The sequence below is a fragment of the Equus caballus genome, chromosome 27 (genome assembly GCF_041296265.1).
Source record: "Equus caballus isolate H_3958 breed thoroughbred chromosome 27, TB-T2T, whole genome shotgun sequence".
Classification (NCBI taxonomy): domain Eukaryota; kingdom Metazoa; phylum Chordata; class Mammalia; order Perissodactyla; family Equidae; genus Equus; species Equus caballus.
In genome coordinates, this window is record NC_091710.1 from 28,740,868 (window position 1) to 28,760,954 (window position 20,087).

General features: G+C 40.1%; 1 long non-coding RNA gene across 1 annotated transcript in view; it reads right to left on the reverse strand.

The window, feature by feature from the left end:
* Positions 1 to 1,839: 1,839 nt before the first annotated feature.
* Positions 1,840 to 20,087, reverse strand: part of LOC111770913 (uncharacterized) — a 33,141-nt gene continuing 14,893 nt past the window's right edge. The window contains exon 2 of the long non-coding RNA XR_011433296.1: positions 1,840 to 2,306. This is a non-coding gene — a long non-coding RNA (uncharacterized lncRNA). The remainder of the gene's footprint in view (positions 2,307 to 20,087) is intronic.

Below are 20,087 nucleotides of genomic sequence, written 5' to 3' on the forward strand. Positions count from 1 at the left end.
AAATAACTTGATCCATTACCTAACCCATATAGTGTCACCAAGATACTATGAAGATAATTGGCCTCTGAATATTTAGAATATGATCTTTGTCCTTCTTTTTACAGCTGGTTCTGTGCATCTTTATGTATAATAAGCCAACTTGATGTGGGTGATGCGATGACTCAGATACATGTGTACTAGGAGTCATGAATAGATATCAAAGACATCTATAAACACCTCTGAGAGATTGTGCAATAAAGAAAATGTCCTGACAAATTAGTCACAGCCTCAGAATACAAAGCTAATAATACATCCGCTCACTGTTCTCCCCAGCAAACAATAGGGGAGAATGGTGTTAGATTGAAATTAATCAATCTAACACTAACAATCGGGAAATTTTAAGAAAAAAAATTATTTCTTAAGGAAGGAAGATATTTTTTAAAATATATTTATTAAGACATAGCTTCATCTCTCCATTTCATTTTGGCCGTGCCAAAACAATCTTTAAAGTGAACAGCAGCACTGAGAGCTTGCTTTTCCTTAGGCACAATATTTGTCAACACAGCCAATATGCTTTCAAGCAACCATTTTTAGACAAAAGCTTTTGAGGGGGTGGGAAAGAGCTATTAATATGGAGATCATTCAGCCAGTGTTCTCTGGGACAACCAGGGTTTCATGCAATTGTATTCATTTCAATATGTTCAAATAAATTAATCCTACAGCTAAATTTGCTTTTATTTATACACCTTGGGAAGATTTTATGGAAACAAACTATAAATCAGAAAGCAAAAATTTTTGTCAGACCACATGTCAGAAGTACTTACTATAATAGAAGCTCCACTCAACTTGAATGGGACACACGCACCACCACTCCCCACAACTTAAGAACCCCACAAATTGGATCCCACTCCATAAGAAGAAATGCTTTAGTGTTGGGAATGTAAAAGTCAACAAAACAGGTAAGGAGCCCTAAAGTTTTTATTCCAATCTGTGTAAGTGACTCTGTCTTTTCACACTGAAATGTTCACAAATCCAGCTATGCTAATTCTATCTCTGCTCTCTCCATCAGAACCACGGCACCTAAAGTACTAACCTTCTGAAACAAGTTCCAGATGTGGGCCCTTTCTTGCTGCTCCCCCTGATAATTAACTATCAACCCCCCAACACTGCTGGGTCTTATCCAGGATCTGTAGGGCTTCCTGACACTGGCGCAGGCTCTTTCTTCCTCTTCTGGGCAATCATGAATGTTTATTGTGTGGGCTGGAAGGCTGTTACTGCTGTTGTTTTGTTTTGTTGTTGTTTGGAGAAGGGAGGTTTGAGGATCAGTGTGATGAGTGAGGCTAAGTAAGGAAATTAAGTCATTATAACTGCACTGTCCAGTAGCCCCTTGCCACATATGGCTACTATTTAACTTAAACGTAAATTAAAATGAAATAAAATTAAAAATTTAGTTCTTCAGTTGCCTAGCCACATTTCCAGTCCTCATAGCCACCTGTGGTGAGTGGCTGTCATATTGGACAGCATAGATATAGAACATTTCTGTCATTGTAGAAAGTTGTTTTGGACAGTTCTACACTATGGTAAGTTACTAACCCTTCTGGCAATCTAGCCTCCTGGCTCAAATTACTTTACCATTTCTATAGATAACAGTTTATATTCTGCCTTGCATCTTTTTCCTTCATTGTGTCTCAAAAGACCATCATGTTTATGAGCAGCTAAAGCTTTTACACGTTCCTCTGTATGAAGCTTTTCTTAAATATTACCTTGGATACTAATTAACTAGGATTTGAAAGTGAGAACACATTGGCACTGTTAAGGTTAATAGCTTAATCCTTTAGCACAGGAGACAACTTCAAGAGCTTGTTTGAAAGATTTTTATTGAAGCACAGGGAATGTACCATTTCATTATCCATGAGCATTGTCTATTCCACTCTCCTTAGGAACTGAGCCATCTGTCTGTCCTTCGAGTAACTGATACTTAGAAAATGTTTCCAGGTCTTAGCATTTCTATTGGAAAAGTAAACTGCTAATAAAAGAGAGAAGGTTATTTTTCCAGATAATTCTGGAATCATCAAGGTCCAGACTTGGTTTTCGATCCATTTCTTAGAAATTAACTTGGAGTAAATAGTTAATTATTTTTTATTTAGGAAGAGTATAGGTAAAAGATAAACCATTGATGGTGCATCAAAAAGTAACTTCAGGGGCTGGCCTGATGGCACAGCGATTAAGTTCATGAGCTCCTCTTCGGCGGCCCGGGTTCACCAATTCAGATCTTGGGCACAGACCTACACACTGCTTATCAATCCATGCTGAGACAGGTGTTCCACCTGTAAAATAGAGAAAGATGAGCACAGATGTTAGCTCAGGGCCAATCATCCTCGAAAAAATAAATAAATAAATGAAAATAAGTAAATAAATAACTTCACTGGTTGCTAGGGTCTGGGGGGTGGGGGAAATAGGGAGAGGTTGGAAAAAGGTACAAACTTTCAGTTCTAAGATGAATAAGGTCTGAGGATCTAAAGTATAATGTAGTGACTATAGTTGATAACACTGTATTGTATGAATGAAATTTGCTGAGAGTAGAACTTAAATATTCTCACATACACAAAGAAAATTGTAAACTATCTCAATAATTGTATTTGGATTATATAGTGAAACTATTACATTTTAGCACATTGGTTAAATGAAATGCTATTAAAAAATTTTTTAAATAACTTCACAACTGATTGTTACACAAATCCTAATTCTTGTATTTACATTGCTGAAACATTTCCAAAGATTAAAGAGCACAAAGTGGACAGGGAGTTAGATCAATAGTTTGGAATAAAAAGATCTGGTTTTTGGTTGTTTTATGATTACTTCTGTTTTTTAAAAAAAAAAAACTTTGCTTATACGTGGAATATATGTGATATGTTAATCATGATGGAAATCTCAGATGCTTTCTTAGGTATGCCTGGTAATATAGATAAGTGAGATGGTTCAGATATCAGATGATAGGGAGAACTGAGGACTGAGGTGGATTGGAAGGTGCATATCCCCACCAAATACATGTATAACCTAAATTTGATGCACTGGCTGCCTATTTGTTACCACCACATCTCACAGCATCCATTCATTGTCTTATATGTGTTAGTATTGTTCTGCAATTAATTAGTATCTATATTACTTGAGAACAGGCATCATGTCTTATCCATCTCTTGTATCCTTCGTAGTGTGTAGCACAGAGATAGATACATCAAACGCTCACAAAGGATTGCTAGTTGTTGGTTAATGTCATGGGCAGAATAATGTCCCTCCCCAAAGATGTCCACATCCTAAACCCCAGAACTTGCGAATATGTCACGTTACATGGCAAAGGGTAGTTAAGGTTGTAAATGGAATTAAGATGGCTAATCAGCTGACCTCAAAGCAGGGAGATTATCCTGGATTATTCCAGTATGTCCAATGTACTCACAGGGGTCTTCAAAAGAAGAGATGCAGAAAAGGAGTCAGAATCAGAGGAGGAGATATGAAGACGGAAGCAGGGGTCTAAGTGATGGACATCGTGTGACAAAGTCTGGACCAGCTGTGACTGGCTCTGGATATAGAGGAAGAAGACCACAAGTCAAGGAACACAGACGTCTTCTAGAAGCTGGAAAAGGCACGGAAATGGCTTCTCCCTTAGAACCTCCAGAAAGGAATAAAGCTCTACCAACACCTAACTTCAGCCCAGTGAAGACCCATTTTGGACTCCTAACCTATATAATTGTGAGATAACAAACTCGTGTTGTGTTAAGCCACTGAGTCTGTGATAATTTGCTACCGCTGCCATAGAAAACTAGTACAGCTGAGATGTTTCTTTGTCTTCGTTTTCTTGAAAGAGAAGAGTGTCAATTTATTATACCTACTGCTCCTAACCATCACCAAATATTCAATCATCTAGGAAGAGTACAATGTTGACAGAGGTATATGCCAAAAGAAAATTTGGGATTTTACCCAAAGGAAAAGCTACTTTACTCTTTTAAAATAGTGTCCCCCGTCCTACCTCCAGTGATTTGCTTATTTAAGAAAATCAATGGTCCATTTAAAATTCCCTTGTGAGTGGGAACTTGGTGCCATATAAACGTTTGCTTGCTGTCATCTCTTTCCCAGGGCCAAGTGCCAGCTTTGCACATGGAATTACTTAATTGGTAATTATTAAATAAAATGAAAAGAGTCATGATTAGCAGACTAATTGTTGACCAGTATTTCTATTGGATTTGTTTCCAGTGCAAACTTCTCCTCTGCTCTTGGCTCAAGGTAATCAGACATTCTTTTTTTATTTTTTTTTTTTGATTTGTCAGAAATCCTTGAAGTGTTTCTGTAGACTCCAAACAGTCACTCACTGATAGGACAATTTTCACTTGAAAGCTGGACTCTGTTGCTTTTGCCTCAGGGCAGGGAAGGGAGCTTGGCAGAACAGGTTGCATTGTATTATTTTCTTAGTTTCCCTAGAGAGAAGAAGGAACGATAAACCTAAAGAGAACGGGTTATCCAAGATAGCTATTTATCAGAGAAAGAAGAACCTGATAATCAAAACCGATGGGTTAAATTCAATATTGAGGGAGAAATTTCTTCATGGAGTTGGCCTATGGTGCTAGATAATGTCTAAGATCTCTTATGGCAGAAAACTTCTTAGACTACCTCTGAACATCACAAAATCATGCATTTCAACATCATTCTGGAAGCCTATACCTCCCCTCTACCTTCCCCTATACAGTACTCCCTTCTCCCACACCTTTACTTCTCACGCCAAACCTCACCCAGTCAGGACTGGGACTGCTTCACGTCGCTGCTGGTCCAGGAGTCGTTTCTTAGTTCTTTTTAGCCCTGCTCATATTTGTAAATATCACCCCATCTTTTGACAAAATCTACCAAGCACCTGGCTGATGAAAACCTCTAGCTTATACTCATGGAATTATAATAAGTAAATACCCTGCCGCCTGTTACTCCTTATCTGCAGGTACCCATAGATTTCTTGTGGATAACTTCCTTTGGCCTAACTTAATCAGAAGCCTGAATGAAATGGAGCTGGGTAATTCAGTCCATAGAAGTCAGCCTCCCACAGCAAAGAACAGAGCGGAAAATAATGAATGTATTCAAGAAGGTAGAAATTAGACAGACAATAGCTTGTACAGAATCTCTTTGTCAGAGCAACCAAGAGTCATAAATTTCCACTTTTGATCTTGAAACTGTAACTCATCTTGGTTAAATTCCTACCGTGTTTGGGGTGCATTTTTGTTTGAAATGAGAAGAGTATAAACATTCTGCAATTGTCCCTTCCTTTTTTAATTTATTTTTTTTCTTCATGGTCTTACTGAATGGCTACTCTCTGCAGGATTTCTTAGCTCCTTTTATTTCTACTACTAAATAAACCTGATGTCTCCCTTCACCCATATAATAGACTCCCTTTGCATCCTCACCATCTGTCTGACATTGACAGTATGTTTGGCAAATGGTAAGCATGCTATAAACATTACCATTTTTATTTTTATTCCTTTTTTAAGCAGTCCATGTCTGATTAAATAAGGAAAAGCTTTTGGGATAATAAGGACATTTATAGATTTAAAAAAACATATATTCAGTTAATCTAGTTAAGATTTTAAACCCAACTTCCAGTTTATTAAGAAGCAGAGGAGATTGAGAAACAAGTTAAACAATGTCACACAAAAAAGAATCAGACAAATTAAGAATGTGGGGCATTTTGTAGGAAAACTATCTAGTTTCTTCAAGAAGTCAGTGTGGGGTACAAAGAGAGTAGAGAGAACTTTCTGTATCAGGATTCAGCAATCTTTGTCTGTAAAAGGCCAAACAGTAATATTTTAGGATTTGCAGACTATGCTATGTCTATGACACCTACTCAACTCCCAAAACCATAGATAATACTTGAATAAATAGTGTGTGACTATGTTCCAAAAAGTTTTATTTACAAAATGGGCTGCAGACCAGGTTTGACCCTTATTGTATGTTTAAAGATCTTAAGAAACATAACAACTTAACAACCAAGTATAAAATGGACACCTTTAATTCAAAAGTTTTTAAAAGGTGCAGGAATGGGCAGAGGTTTCAGGGGCATTGTGAAGCCAGGAGAGAAATTAGGCTTACATAGTACACTGTTGGAGGAAAATGACACCACTCTTTGACTGTATTTTTCTTATTTATGTGTCTACTGGTTGTGCTTCCACATTGCTTCCTCTAATATCTTTTCATCTTTGTTCTCAAAACGATAATGACAGTATATATATTTTACATAGTTCTTGAAAATTCAGCAAGTTAGACAATGCACTGAAGGGAAGCATTGCTGTCCTCAGTCCATATCTCCCAACCAACCCTCCCCAGGCAACTGTGCTTTGGGTGGTGGGGGGTGATCTGTTACTTATTCCCTTAATTAGTCCTCAATATTATCCCAATTCCATCAAAAAAGAACAGTTAAAACTATCTCTTTTCAGCAGCGGTAAACTATGGAATCCATTGAAGTCACCATTCTACTGAAAAGAGTAAGATTAGGACCCCAAATGGTGGAATTTTCTCTTTTGTTCCTGCATAACGTTGACCACAAATTTTAACATCTCTGGGTGTCTTAGACAGTTTAGGCTGCCATGCCAAATGCCATAGACAGGGTGGCTTAAACAACCAGCATTTATTGCTCACAGTTCAGGAAGCAGGAAGTCTGAGACCAGGGCACTGGTAGTTCCCATGTCTAGTGATGGCCGCTTGCGAATGCCTGTCTTCTCATTGTATTCTCACATGGTGGAGAACAGAGAGAAGAGGGAAGCTCTCCCATGACTTTTCTTACATGGGTCACTAATCCCATCATGAGGACTCCATTCTCATGACCTAATTATTCCCAAAGACCCCATCTCTAAACACCATCATATTCGGAATTAGAATCTCAACATACCAATTTTGGAGGGACACAAACATTCAGTCCATAGCACTGGGCTTCAACTTTTTCATTGATGAAAAAGATAGTTTGAACTAGAATATACTTGCCAACATTCTTCCACTGACCGGAAGCCTGAACTTCCATTAATTATAATAGGAACTCACTCAAAATAGTAACTTTTAGAACTGCGCTATTTGCAATAAGAATTTTGTGAAACATTTCTGTTTGACAAAGGAGACCCGAATTTCTTTAATTATTTAGTGGAACATGAAAAAAATGTCAAAAGATGTTAACTAAAAATAAAATCTGTGAGTCACAGCTTAGAAAAGTTTTGTATCTGTGATCTCAGAACTGAAGATGCAAAAAAAAGGGGAGTTGCTTCCTAAACAAAGAAGAAACTGTTTTCAGGCAGTTGAGAAAATAATTCACTAATGTGAGCAATCAGCTTGGGAGGAAATATCTTTTGCTCAATCTAGGCGAAGGATGAGAGAGAAAAAATGAGAGAGGAAAAGATAGAAATCACTCAATCAAAGGAAAATGAATCCAGATACTAGAGGAAAAACAAATCATAAAGTGCCCTTAATCCAGCTTTTTGTACACCAAACTCACCACTTTCACCTCACCCATTTTAACATAACCATACTTTAATTATCAGTGGATTTTTTCTAGTGAAATTTTCAAGCAAAGTGAATCACGATTCTAAAGTTGTCTGTATAGGTCCCGGATTGTTTAGAAGAAAAATACTATGCAAATCTAAGATAGAAATGAATATCATCAGTGATGCCTTCTGTAAATTTTAAGATTAGAAACAAATGCTATTATCCATTGGATGATTTAACCTTCCTTTCTAGGAGACACTGGTGTGGTTCAAAAATTTAATGTCCATTCCTCCTTTCCTCCTATATGTTAGCCTCAATTCAGGTCTAAAAGTTGGCTGAATGTACACACACATACAGATTTAGTTAAATGAAAACCTATTGTTATTAGGCACAAAGTGGATGGTGTTTTTTATATACCAGTGTTTGGTTTTATTTCTACGCTTCTTACCTTCTTACTCAATCAGGTCATCTCTTATTTTCACTGTAATTTTCCCATAGGCCTCAATTTCTCATTATGCTTCTACAGGCCTTCAATAGAACTTAGCAGTAATCAGCCAACTCCACTGTCTCTGCAGGCATCCTTCTTGCATATTATCTGCAATGACATTTCCCTCCACCAGGACATTTTCTAACATCTCACCAGTGAAATCATTTGCAATTGGGTTACCACCTTGTTTCAGGGACATCCATGCCCAACCCACCACTCAGGATGGTGTTCTCTTTGCCCACCAGGAAGTGAGTTAGCCAGTCCCAAATTTTCATCTTACCGCCTGCTTTCTCAGACCACCCTCAGTACAACTTACATTAGTTTAGAACTTCTGAGAAGCAGATGTCAAGGCAGGAACAAAAGTACAGGAGATTTATTAGGGAAGGAACAGGTTAAGATAGGAGAACTTTCAGACTAAAATGCATGTCTGAAGCTGTGAAAGGAGAAAGAGGAGGATTGGGCAGAAATAGCCTTCAACGGCAGCATGACTCCAAGGAAGCTTCAGGTAGCCTATTGGAATGTCCAAAAGCCAAAGACCTTTGCCGGAAGAGTTCTGCAACATTGCCAGAATGAACTTGGCTTAAAAATCTTGCCATACTCACTCAGTGGCTGAGAGCAGCCGACAGAAGTGTGGATTTGGCATGAATGTGTCAGAGGATCAATGGGGTCAGCATCTGGGATCATTATTGTGCTGCCCACAGCAAAAGATCTGTGGGTATATTTCACCTTTTTTCCCTGGCTCTTTCCTCAACACCATCAGTACCACAAAAACACACAATAAATCTTAGAAGTAAGCCTGACGAAGAAAGTATCAGTGAGGTGGTATTTTGGAGGTACCTGAAAGATCCTTTTGCACTCATCCCAAAGTCCCTAATCACTTATTTGCCTCATGAAATTCCATTAACCCAAGGTGAAAATAGACCTATTTCTACATGAATAATGTAAACGGACACTTCATCTTTTAAGGATATTTACATTGTAGGGGTGATTTCTCAGTGAACTAAGGGGTAGTTAATGTAGAAGAAATATCTTTAAAAAGTAATGACTATAAAACTAGGCTTGGTTTGCATTGCCACAAACATACCATCCAACGTTGGGGAAGTTAAGCAACATCTATGGATGTCATAAAGGGAATCGACACTGAGTTAACAAAACTAAGTTCCTGACACTATGCTCATTTGGGGGGATATAGTTCCTGCCCCGTGGGAGCTCAATTGATAGAGCTTGAATCAAATGTTCTCCATGTCATCCTCAGCTTTAAAATGACATTATTTCACAGCTTTCCTTAAAAATGAATTTTAACTAGTTGATGGGAAAGCTGTATACAGCATGCCACATGAAATCATTTAGAAATTAGACGATTTTGTAAATTTGGGGTAATTGATATCCATTGTCATCAAGCCAAGAGTCTCCAGAAATTAGCCATAAATTCTTAAGTGGTAATTAGGTGTTAATTCACTTCTTACTGCTATGTTCTGAGTTGGTTGAAATTTCTAGAATTTCTACATCACTAATGCTTGAGGGTTCTAGCCATCATATGACAGAATGGTTTTCAGCTAGGCCTGAATTCAAGATCTTTCATTTCTTTGTCTCCCTTCATTAGCAATAGGGTACTGGAAAAGTAATTAAGTTTTCTAAGCTTTCATTTTCTCATACATAAAGTGGGGATACTCATAGTGGACCTCATAGGGATATTTTGACAACAAAATGAGAAACTACCCATAAAATTCTTAACAGAGTGCCCATCAAAAGCACTCAGTAGTCTATCATTTTTCTCAAAAACTGCTGAGTATTCTCCTGAGAAATCTGGTATTTATTAGATGTATATATTGTCTTAGATTGAGTTCTCAGGAAATAGACTCAGAGGCTGTGATGTAGATGCACAAATTTTACTAATTTATTTTACTAATAATTTTACTAATGATCCTGTGGATCATTAACTTTGGGAAGTGAAGGAAGTAGGACTGAGCAAAGAAGGAAGTTGAATTGTAATGCACTAGCAACAATGACCGTAGACAAATCCTAAAGGTGTTTTGGAGCTGGAAAGATACTTCATAGCTGTACATTGACCAGTCAGTGGAAGTGGACTGCTCCCCACAGAAGGGGTGTGACTTTGCATGAGGACCTTGTGTCCTCTTTGGCTGAGGAAAATTCCAAAAAGCAACTCAACTGGGAGCCATCAGTTACTAAGACTACTAGCCTCTGGGAGAAGCAGTGCCTCAGTCCTATAGCAGAGATCTGGGCAGCACACCACAGCACCCACTACAGTTCCCCCTTGTACTTCTTAGATCCATTTCCATTTCATATAATAAGTTCTTAGAATAGATCTTCCAGGATTCTGGTTGATCTCTTTCCCTAAAGAAATTTATATGAGGAAGATTACTGGGACTTACTACATACAACACCTCTGCCGTTGGTTTCAGAGCTTCCATTGATACTCATTATCCCCCCCTTCTCTAGTACCCATTCCAGATTTCCCTTACCCTCAGCCAACACCTCTCCAGGTTTAGGGGGCGTTTAGGGTGAGATGACCCAGAGCATCAACTCTCTCAGGCTGTGGCTATTGCACTTATCCATTTTCTACCAAGATTAAAAACAAGAGAGAAGTACCAAAAGACACATCCAGTGGATCAACTGCATACCAAACATATTCTTCCCCATCCTATTGTGTGACAACAACCTAATCTCCTTCTGACGATGAGGGACAATTACCTATGCCAAGATAGGCACTCCTTTTTTGCCTGCTGGTCTGTTGCTATGAGGATCCCAAAGTGATCAGGCAGAAGTTGAAATTAAAATTTAAAGGAATCATGTCAGTGTCCCCTGAGGTAAGTGTTCCCTCTCTGGAACACGGTCTTTAAATCCACAGAGCATAGTTGCAAAGATAGGAAGTAAAAATTCTGTAAGTGTGTCACTGGGAATGATGATAAGCAGGGCCGCTCTTACCTGCACCCATTGGTTTCTGGACACATGTATTTTATTCTCTACTGACACAGTGGTCACTGCCTCCAAGTCACTGGTTAGTCTCTTTAAAAGATAGTGCCATCTTGAGGGCTCAGCTTTGATCTTGTGGCTGAAAAGTTGGACAACTGGCAAAAATGGTAGCTAGATGAAGTTCAATACATGGAAACTATGGTCTTTAGCCCACCACCTGGTTATAAGTAGAGGGAGAGGGACAGATGTCATTGTAAGACATTCACTTTGTGATGACAGACAGAACACAATTTTGGCAGTGATGGATGACATAGGAGTCTGGTACATGAAGCTGACTAGTACCTTCCGGTTTTGCTCATGCCTAATCCCAAATGTGCCACTTCCTTCTCACGATAAACTGTTACTGGGCCCACCTAACCTTGTGATTTCATGGATCTGACAGAACACAGGTCATAAGGAGCAATTTTGCCTGCCTAAACATGTGGGCCAATCTCTCTGGACTACACCATTACAGAGAGCAGGAGAATTAACATAGCCTTGGAGTAAGATTGTAAATGTGTATACCACTTTACCAAAGTGGATGTGAACTCTTTCTGATTTTCCTTCTTGATAGGAATGGAAGGAGTACATTTGCCATTGGCCACATACCATGTATCTATCTGAGACCGCGTTAATTTATTTTCACAAATGTACTACACTTGGCATAGCTGCCACCATCCTCCAGGATCTGCCTCACTTTATAGGGGCCAGAATGACAAATTAGTCATCTAATGGGGACCACCACCCTCACATCTTTTAGAACTTTAAAGGTAGCACTAATTTTTTCCATTTTCCTTATTTATTGTTTGCCTACTGTAAATATTACAATACTAGTTTTTTGTTTTTATTTAATATCTTCATTTGTGGGGTATTTCAGAGGTTTCCACTTGGCCTCCCCCACCGTTCTTACCCCACAGGCCACGGAACCAATGTGAAAGTTTTACCAACTCCAAATTACGTTCACCCAAATACATATTCAGGCCCAGAGAAATGACCAAGTGGTGGCTCCTTGTGAACCAAACTAGGCCAGGACACCATTTATTATATAGCCCCACATGCTGTCCTAAAAGGGGACCTTTTAGGACACTTGAGGTCCCCAGATATCTATGTCAACTCAGATCTTTGGTATGTTTGAGTATCTTCTTTTCTCCAGTGTTATCCCAGTAAATGGCCATAGGCCCATTTGTGAAAGTACCAGGAGAATTAGTACCATATAATTTCTATGGTGTGGCAGGTTCATTCTTTCTGGGGAACTGGCCTCTCCTTCAGTTAATGGCTTCTGGGCCAGAAAACTGTCTCAGGTCTGAAAACTGGTCAAGAGATAATGAATTCTTATTGGAGTACCCGTCTTCAATCTCCTGATCACCCAACCTTGACTTCTTTTAATTGTACAGATTGAACAAGACTCTTATTGACTGCTCCTTTACCTTGTCTCTAGGAATATCACGTTCTTATAACCATCTCCATAGTTCTTAGTGGGATAGCCTCCTAGATGCCACTCTAGTTTTGCCATGTCTTATGATAATAGTGCCCAGCTTGCTTCTGAGTTAAGCACTGCCACCTACTTTTTATTATTTCAGGACCTTATCATACTTTTTCCTTGTAAGGAGTCCAATTCTGTAACAGCATCCTTTACCATTGGCCCTGGCCTACCACTGACCTTCCCAACAAATCTGATAGCCCGCTCATCAGTGAATTCTTTACCACTTTAGTAAACAGACTGTCTTCTGGGTTTTCCCATGGAGCATGGTTAACTGGTGGGTTACATAATATATCAAATCTAGCATGCCAAATTCTCTGAGCCTCTTGACAACTACTGCTACTGTCTTCCTCAGCAGCTCTGGCATTTCCAGCTCATTTAGAATGGCTATCACTTTCTCCAAGCTTCTAGCAGCATGCCAACCCAGGAGCACATTAATACCATCTCCTAAGTGCTTTGCAAATTTGTTAAATTCTGTATCACAAGGTGCTTCCATATAGACAAGCTTCCCTCAGCCAACCTAATATTTCATATCCTACCTTGATCCAGCATCTGAATACTCAGCTCCACATGTGGCCCAGATCACACAACTATGTATTAGGTAAGTATTGCAATTCCTTCATCTTCTCTTAGCTGGCCCAGAACTTTCCTGGCCAAGTTATGTTGTAAATTAACCCTAGTTATTGGTTTGGTGACCAGGATGAGAGGGGATGGTAGGTTCTGAGGAGATGCATGTGTCTTGCAAGGCAGAGACCTCTGCATTATCTTCAAGCAGCAGGAGAGCATTAGCCTGTAAGAGGGGCCTTTAATGGTTTAATAATAGCTTTTAATGGGTCACTCCTGCAGGTCCAGACTGTTCAGAGGGATTTAAAGATTTAAGAGATTCAAGTGCATCAACTCAAATATCCTCATCCCAAGTCTGATAAAGGCCCTTATCTTACAGAATAGATTTGCTGAGGCTGAAAATTCAACCTTTGGATCTGTTCCACTCTTATAATTAAGTCCTGGGCATAATCTCCAGCTTTTTCTATACTCTGGCTGCAGTATACTCTATATATGCTAAAAGGAGACATTCTGGCCTTCAACTTAGCCTTTAATTGGTGATCAGTCACTCCAGTCACCCCAGTCAACTCACTATTGTATTTCTTAATGTATACGCTGCCCCCAGAAATTCCAGTCTTAATAATTACTCTCCCCTCAAACTTCCCAAATATCTAAGACACTGCCTCCACCAAGACTCCTCTACCAGTGTCTCATTGCAGTTCAGCATGGTGAAAATTTTAGCAATCCTGTCACCACAGCATGTAGGAAGCTATCTATGCTCCTCTTTCCAACAGTAGTTGGGTCTACATTGCCAGCACCAAAAGCCCATTTTAGAAACTGCCTCCTCATATAATTCTTGGCATCAACAGTTTAGAAACAGAGTCTGAGATGAAGCTTTGCTTGCAGGAAACTTATTGGAGAGTGTCCTCAGGATCAACAAAGAAAGCAAAGAAAGGAGGCAAAGAAAGGAGGATTAGACAGAGAGAGGAGCTGAACAGCAATGCAATCACAACAGAGACCCAAGCCAATTCAATGGCGAGCTCTAGAGTTAGAACGGCCCTTCCAAGCTGTCCTGTCTTGAGACAAGGGACCAATAATTTTATATCCCTGCATCAACCTGTCATTGGCTGTGGGCTGCCTCTAGGAACAGGGCTTGAGCTTGAGAGTGGCAATTCTCTTTAGCTGAGGACAATTCCAGGGAGCAACTCAACTGAGATGTCAGCGGCAAACACTCCCTGACACTGGGGAAATGAGTGCCTCCGTTCTGCAGGGAGATTTAGATGGTGGCATAACATCCAACACATGTAATCCTGCTGTGGTAGGCAGAACAATGGCCCCCAAAGATGTCCACATCCCAGTTCTTGGAACCTGTGAACTTGTTACCATACATGGCAAAAGGTACTCTGCAGATATATTAAGGTTAAGGGCCCTGAGATGGAGAGATTATCCTGCATCATCCAAGTGGATTCAACTTAATAATATTAATCTTTGAAAGCCCCTTTCCTGGCTGAGGTCAGGGTTAGGTAGACCAATTTTGAAAACTGAGGAAGAAACCACAAACCAAAGGATATGGTCAGCCCCCAGAAGCTGCAAAAGCCATTCAAATAGATTCTCCCCGAGAGCCCCCAGAAGGAAATACAGCCCTGCTAGCACTTTGACTTTAGCCCAGTGAGACCTGTGTTGGACTACTAATCTACGGAATTTTAAGATAATAAAGTTTTGTTGTTTTATACCACTAAGTCCATGGTAATTTATTTCAGCAGCAATAGAAAACATGCTTTGACTGTAAAGGATACCAAATTATCAGTTTTTGCATTAATAACTCAAGTGTATAAGTACCTGTTTTATCATCAGGTTAGAGAACTAGTTTTTATTTTATCTTTTACCCCTTTCATCCAATCTCTGTATCATGAACAAACAGCCCTATATATGAGATTATTGAAAATACTTTTGTCTAATCCAACCCTTAGCTATTTAGGACTGTTGCACAGCCTCTTCCCTAGGCCTGAGCACCATGTTTCCATCATGAGGGAGTGCCTCCCTGCCCCTACCCACCACCTGTCTTTGGACCTAATTTTAGCCCCTGAAACCATCATATAAAATATTGGGTGGTAAATATCAAGAAATTGAATCATTTTTAATTTTTCAAAGAAATTTAGAACAATAATGGGATCAAGGATCTAAGTTCACTGTTTACACTCCTCGTGCAATTTCTCAACAGCACTATTGACATTTTGGGCCAGACAATTATTTGTTGTGGGAGCCCATTCTATGCATTGTAGGATGTCCAGCAGCATCCCTAGCCTCTACCCATGAGATGCCAGTAGCAGCCCCACAGTCCATCTCCCCTCTCTCTAGTTATGACAATTAAAAATATCTTCAGGCATTGTCAACGTCCCCTGGGGGACAAAGTGCTCCCCTCCCCTTCTTATGAACCGTTGTGCTACAGAGACATCTATAGAATTTAGACTGACAAGGGCTCTAGAAATTATTCAACCCTGCAATCTAACTTTAAAAAATAAGAAGTACTTCTCAAAGAGGTTGTTTGACTTGCCCAAGTCCAACTAGTTAGTGGCATGGTCAATGGCTACATGCAAGTCTATCATCTCCCTGGAGCCGTAGAATAGAATAGACTATTTGAAAACTAAACATTTTTTCTAAGAGTATTAATTAGCTTCCAGAGTTTCATTCACATATGCAGACAACTAAAATAAAGCACTGCAAGTTGACCCAGTTTTCTTATCCTTCCACGTTTTTTAAGGTTGCATTCTTCAGAACTTTTGTGGATAAAATTGCTTCTATGAGTAGCTGTCAGAAAAGCATTTCTGCTAATTAGCAGTGGTGACAGGACAGAGATATATGGAGCCAAATAGGTAACTCCCTCAACACCAACCTTCTTCCTTTTCCTTGAGCTGAAATGCATTGTTACTCTGTACACGAGGGATAGGGACTGAGAAATCCTTCCTTTCTGGGCAAGGAGGTCATTCCTCAAACTTCCTCAGAGATTTGATCATCAACAAGCCATCAGTTGCCAGGGCTTGGCTGGTTTTGTTAATTGGCAGTTCCATTTGCACTGAACAGAAAAGCAACACCAATAGCAGCCATGAAAATTTCTAGGTTGCTCCAATCTCAATTCTTACTTGTATTTAAAGGCATAACAATGTCAGTAGAATTAATTAAATTGCTGTCATTGTTTCTCTCTGGCACATCACTCACTCACACACTCCTGTGTTAACACACATTGAGACCAGCAGAATACACATTTACATATGCACCCACCTACACATGAAGGAAAATACGCTACTTTTTTTTCATTCGAATCTGTTATCTGTGGTTCTGGATCACTTTGAAAGCATATTTAAAGAATATAGGAACTGTGAGACAACTAGGCTTTCTCAAAATGCTGAACATTAAGCACCCTCAGGAGTCTGCTTCAATCCTCTGAAAACATGGGGATTTACTAAATGATTAAACAGCAACCTAATCAAATTTTGATCTATAATTCAAGAAAAGTAGGATGCCATATCCTATTCAATTTATCTGGTATAGCTAGCCTAACACCAGGAAGGGAGTTTGACCCCTGGGGTCGGGGAGGGACAACATCACAGGTGGCAAAACAACATTCCTGTTTGACTAAGCTTTCCCAGCTTACCTACTGTGTGGCATTAGACAAGTCTCTACTTGTTAAACTGGGCTGAGGAGCTATTGCGAGACAAGTGAAATTACATGTGCCTGGCACGCAGGAGATGCTTAGTAAAAATTTCCTTATGTTGTGTTGCATTTTCACAAATAAACCCAACTGAAAAGGTAATGTTTGTATCTGAGATGCTTCATGTTTCTTCACGGAATTGTCAAAACTCCTTTGATTATAGCCCCCATCACAAAGCCTGGCACAGGGTTTCAATTTAAAACTCCCTCAGATTGTGCTCCATTCAGGAGATACTGCAGGTGCTGGCAGGGGAGCATAGATGTCCCATTTCTGCCACCGCTGGTTTTCACAAATAGAGCTCTGGGCTTTGCTTTAAGAACTATAATATGCCAAATCAAACACCAAGGCCTCTACCACACAAGCTGTCACCACTGAATGGCAGAGATTCACCCAAGAGTGGGATATTCTGTGGCCTCAAAGGGTAAGGCATTTCTTCTTTTATGTGACTTAACTTTTGCCCTGAAATCCAGGACAGCCAACAGCACAGACTCTATTTGCAAAGAGTAAGACAGATATCACACCTCAAAACTATCATTTGTCTTCTATGTCTGTGAGGTAGGGTGATAATAATATCTAATACATACTGACCATTGACAACGTGGCTGCCATTATGCTAAGTGTCTTTCAATTTTTTTATCACTTGATGCTCACACCTTTCCTGTGAGTTAAGTACTATACATGTTCTGAAGAGGAAGCAGCCTATGCTTGCCCAAAGGCTGACAAATTTTCCCAGTTCTTTATTTTAATTGCCATAAACATTAGGAGTAGCAGAATCGAAAAAGTTTTCAGACCCATATTCATGGAGCAGAAAGGAACTATAGAGGTTAAGTAACCAAGACCACTCTAGCCACATTTTAGTGTAGGAAATGAGGTCCAAATCATTGGAATGCTTTCTACAAGGTCAGAGAGCTGGAAAGATATCAGGCAGGACCCACCCTCTGGTTTCCAATTGCTACCTGACCCAGTGCTGTTTCCACTACACCACGTTATCCATCTATAACAGATACTGGCTCATCCTTCTATCTTTAGTCTTCATTCCATTCCCATGTGGGTGGCTGTGTTCCCAGGATCATTGGAATGAGCGTGGCTTGGGTGATGGTGAAGTAGGCAGGGAGTAGCCTTTGATTCCTTTGAGGGCTGGTGAAAAGGAGGAAGAAGATTTGAGCTCAGAGAGATGAAAAGAAGCTTTGAAAAAAATAGAATATCTATACAAATAATGTTATTTTTCACCCATGGGAACTTGAAGTGTCCAACAGAATTTTCTGGGACACGAGGCCTTGAAAACTCAAATTTGGAACATTCCCACGTATACTTAGCAACTGTAACAGGTCCCCAGATCCTCTTTCAATCTGAAGAACAGGGATTAGTACTAGAAAATTCTTTCTTCCTATGCCCTTTTCTGTCTTTTATGGTCGGGCAACTGGGCTTTTATCTCTAGCAAATTGGGGAGAGACCCAAACACTCCCTCAGTGGGAACAAAAGCAGCTAAAGGACAAATAATGAAACTGCCTTTCACACTGCAAGCTTCACATTTCACTTTTCTTTCGCCTTTCTCCACGCTTTGCTTCATTTGGGAAGAAAACCTATTTTTAAAAGCACCAAACCCCCTTTCTGTCAGGGAACTCGGCAGGATTGATAAATAAGGGGAGTCATCTTAATGGGGATGCTGTCAGCAAACTCCTTCTTTTAAACAAATAAATGTGAGAAATGAGAACATTCAAGAGGCCCCTGTGTTCTGTAAGAGAAAAGAAACAGAAGATTCATTTCCACAGCAATATCGAACTGGACTTGGCCCAAAGGAACCTCCTTCATGATTGGAAAGGTTTGTTAATTAGCATGTGAGAACGTCTCTGGTCCCTTCCCCAATAATGCTAAGGGAATGATTTTTACAAGCCGGGGGGCTGTCCCTGGCTTTACACCAATCTGAGTCATCCTGGTTTCCTATTCGTTTTCTGGTGGGCTCCAGGTGTTGCTGCCTGCTTGAACACACGTCTGGTTACCACTGATTTGCTGGATTTAAATAAGAATCAGACCACTCTCATTTATCTCCATGCAGACACTGCAGTTTGTCAAACTCAAAAAATGCCCATCAGTGTAAAGGATTTAGGGAAAGTGGAGGATTGAGTGAGGAACAAGAGACTGGTGTAGCAGATGAGCCTTTGAAGAGTATCAGTTTGATCAATCAACTGTCAGACATCACTGATGCCCTTCTCCACCTCTAACAAATAGAGCGCAGGCTGCTTCATGCAGCTTTCTTCCACACGGAGTGAGCAGGCCACTGATTCTCACACGGATAAAATCAGAAGCTTGGTCCATTCCATTTCAAGCAGGAACGTTTTCATTTACTTCCCAACTGAATGACCCGTCCTCCCAGAGCCTGACTATAAAAAAATAGATCCCTGCTCCACTCTGAGTCTGACCCGGGGAGACTGGGGTTTTAGCTCCATGGGGGTGCCATGCTTTACCACGGAGTCCTATTTGCCAATCTCCTGCACAGGTGATGCTCTTTTCTGACCCAGTGACATGGCTTATATTGTTGTTGTCTTTCCAAGAAAGTCTAGCCCTCTTAAACTACGTGCTACAACATAGCTCTTAAGGAGATTTGAAGTTGCTTTTAGTCTTTGTGGGAGAATTGAATTAAATGATCACCAAATTTCTTTCTTCTTTTGCCCAGCTCACAGTTAAACTATATTTCCAAAGCTCCCTCACAATTAGGCGGGGCCACATGACAGAACTCTGGCGGAAGGAATATAAGCAGAAGCGCTTCTTGTCGTGTCCAAGCTTAGTTGATAAAAGATCCAATGCGATCTTTCTTGTTTCTTTCTTCCTGTGCCAGCTAGACTGATACAAAAAATCCCAAAGAGAACTTCAAGACCCCAGGGGATACTTGAGTCCCTAGAAAAAGACTTGGGTCCATCAATGTGGCTGAGCAGACGAGCTTCAACGGAGCTTCTCGGCCAACCTGCACTGGACCAAGAGAAGAGCAAAAAACAAACCCCTATCAAGTTAGTCCGCTGAGATTTGGGAGTTGCTAGTCACCCACTCAGGCTACCCTCACGAATGCAAACTGGGAGGAGAAACATCTATATTAGCTGCACTGCACTGTGATTAGCTTGAAGGAGGCCAAACCTTAAGTTACTTTTATATCCCCGGCTTCTCATAGAAAGCAGACTTTGTAACTGTTTGGAGAGGCCGAGGGGGCACAGAGAGATAAGGAAACCTATAAAATACGTCATATGGCAAAATTAAATTAGCTCTATAGTCAAGGTAAACGTGCAGTGAAAAAAAAGAGCACATAGAACAGTTGTCCACGAGTGGGAGAATCTGGGAAGTCTTTCTGAAGTCTTTCCTTAGAGACATGGAAAGGGCATTCAAGGAAGAGGAAGCTGCTGGTTAAGCAAAGCTGTCTTGGA